General features: G+C 35.2%; 1 long non-coding RNA gene across 1 annotated transcript; it reads left to right on the forward strand.

Moving 5' to 3' along the window:
• Positions 1 to 2,938: 2,938 nt before the first annotated feature.
• LOC108972926 lies at positions 2,939 to 3,155 on the forward strand. Its single transcript, XR_001993683.1, has 2 exons — positions 2,939 to 3,004; positions 3,072 to 3,155. It is a non-coding gene; the product is annotated as an uncharacterized LOC108972926 (long non-coding RNA).

Below are 3,155 nucleotides of genomic sequence, written 5' to 3' on the forward strand. Positions count from 1 at the left end.
AAAAAAAAAAAAAAAAAAAAAAAAAAAAAAAAAAAAAAAAAAAAAAAAAAAAAAAAAAAAAAAAAAAAAAAAAAAAAAAAAAACAAGCTGTAATGTAATGTAATGAAAGTTGCACATGATGGTGTATTAAAGTACCAAAACTTCGAGGCCGCAAAATTTGTTTTTACAGCAGGCGACAAATCTATAAATTCGCTACTGTCTATAGTCGCATAGTATTGCTTTTCAAGTGTCAGGCAAAGGTAAATACTATCAATGCACTCTCACACCTAATACTGTTGAACCAAGTATATACGTACATAAGTTACGTACTTAGATAAATATACGCGCAAACTTGTTATCATTATACGTGAATCTGTAAGCACTTATGCTCGTCCATTAACTATCTGCGTAAACAGTTCACAATTCATTAATTAGTAATAATAGTATTAAAGAAGTATGGAAGTGCTAAATTCGGGTGTAACCGATTAAAAATACTTGACCAAATTCAAGCGAATGGATTGATGGACTGTTGGACGGACAAATAGACATACGAAATTCGGGTAGTCATTCTAAGCATTTTGATATACACATCATCAATTATCATACGAGTAGTATATTAGTTTTGAGATGTAAACAACTGTTAATTAAATCAGAACTTAGTTGCGCCTAAAAAGAAATTATATCATGGTCTAAATATTATCAATCTTTAGATTTGTCGGGGTAAATATTGATGAATTCGAAACCACTTTGAAATGGAAAAAAAATTGCTACATCATTAATACGATACAACGCATAGCTTGGTCTTTTCAGAATACCTCCATTTTAATGAGCCACATGCCAGAATTTCTTTCTGACTTATGTTACTAAGCTGATTAACGTCTAATTCACTTAGTAAAAAATATGATTGTTGATGCGAAAGCCGCCTAAACTGTTCTTATGAAAGTATTATAGTTAGATGTCTTTCTGTATAAGTATATATTTAAGTCTTATTTAATTTTAATGTTTTGCCTAAAAAAGCAAGCAAGATTCACGCAAACGAAGGAACGCTGGAGAGAGCACATAAAGAGGCAAAGGAGAGACCGCAAGCTAGGTTCATAGCTGCAAGTCAGAGAGCAAATAATAGGCCCAAAAAACAATCAGAGACCGGGTCCTCCAGAATATCCGTAGCAAGGTAGATCTTAAAGAAGCAGAGGTGAAGATCAAAGGCCGGAGCCCTGCTGTTAGAGCTGGAGAATGGACAGTCTACAAAGGCCAGCTTCTGCGTGGCATTCAAGACCACTCTTATTTGAGATTATTTAATCTTTAATCGGAGAAGTAGATTTTTACACAACCCAGCTGTTGTTCAGTCACGGATACTTCAAAAAGTACCGTTGGGCCTATACATCGACGTGACAGAAGACTACAAAAGAATGTGCGCGTTGGCAACGAGAACAGACCGCCGCAGAAGACTTGGCTTGCCCAATAAACGTTGACGATCAGTGTCCTGCTGGAGAGCGAAGCAAACTGTGGGTTATCAAAAAATTCTCAGCACTATTGCTACGCAGCAAAAGCGGAACCTGGACACAGGTGCGCAGTTGTAAATCTGTCAATGAGGAAAATGGAGCGCTACCTTGAAGTAAATGAAAATGTGGTCCTAGAGTGGACGACGGTTCCTTAGAGGGAGGATTTTTAGTGATCTGCAAGTGGCACGTGCCGCTGGTGTGACAGCAGCACTGATGATGCCGAAGGAATTTTACACCCCATCAGCCGGAAACAACATCAACAACAGAATGGTTTACAATTTTAGTAGGAACATAGAAAAAACTAAAAAACTACGGATTATTTATTATATCATGGTTTTTTATATACATTTTACTTGTATATAAAAGGAAGGAACGAACCACATCTATAGTGTTATTAAACGTAATTTATCGTTATCAATATTCATCAATTTTTTCACTGTCAACAAACTTCACTAGACAACAAAAATGTGTCAGTATTTTTTAAGTACCTCGAGACCTTATTATCTGATTACAATTACAATTCTTTGATAATTTTCAATTAAGCGAAGAAATCAGACTTTCCAGCTAAATAACGACGACGTCACATATACTACTTGTGATTATTTTTTATTAATATTGTTGTTGTTTTCGTATTAAGGAATGTTATCTACCTTCTTATGCCCATACATATGTACATCTGTTAGATTTTGTCTATATGTTAAATAGGAGAGGGTCATAAAAGTCATTCATGTATGTATATATCACCAGACTGGCCGGTGCGAAAAAGTAATATAAAACAAACTATTCCACCAATCACAAAACGAAGGTATTGTGACGATAGGATCAAGTTCATTCATTTTGGATATTCCAATGGCGGCAATACTTTTGCAAAACGTTACTAGACGCAAAGCTTCCTAAATATCTTACGAACAGCAGCTTGAAAAAAACAGAATTACGCACTATTTTTCCAATCACATCCTGCAATACTATCAGTCTCCCAACTTCTTCGAAAAAATAATTTAATTACACTTTTGCCGTAATTTTTTCCCATAAGAACCATATTGCAATCTGTCTAGAAACCATATAAAACTAACTAATTATTTCGAGAACTCATTAATACTCCAAACTAAATATAGGTGACCACAAGCCACAACAAATCCCCATGATGCTCCTACGCTTTCTGACTAAGAAACAGGTATACCGTAGTGAGATTGGCAGAAATGCGTAATATGAAGGAACGAGGCCTTTCAAAAACATTCCAAGTGCGGTCGAAAGACTCCCAAGTACTCGCAAATGTTTTTGAAACAAACATAGCGTCTGCTCCTAAGTATAATATATACAATAATAAAATTATCTATTTAATTTTTATTGAAAAAAGTGAAGCCATCGCTAGTATCAAATATTAGAGCACTTGTTTAATTAGGTTCGAGAGATTATCACAGAAAGATAGGATGCAGAAATGAGTATATAAGGAACGACCTGCAAAATTTATGACACAGTTGTATATCATCGTTTGGTGCTATACATATTAAGAAAAGCTAACGGTAAGTTTTATTTCATAACCACAAACCCTGGATATTCTAAAAGATTTCTAACTTTCCTTTCCAACAGCAAAATGTTCAAGTTCTTCGTATTCTTCACCATTTGCGCCGCCTTGGCCTCGGCCAACATGGTGCGTGTGCCCATCTACAAGAA

Source organism: Bactrocera latifrons, unplaced genomic scaffold (genome assembly GCF_001853355.1).
Source record: "Bactrocera latifrons isolate USDA-ARS-PBARC rearing strain unplaced genomic scaffold, ASM185335v1 scaffold_44, whole genome shotgun sequence".
Lineage (NCBI taxonomy): Eukaryota > Metazoa > Arthropoda > Insecta > Diptera > Tephritidae > Bactrocera > Bactrocera latifrons.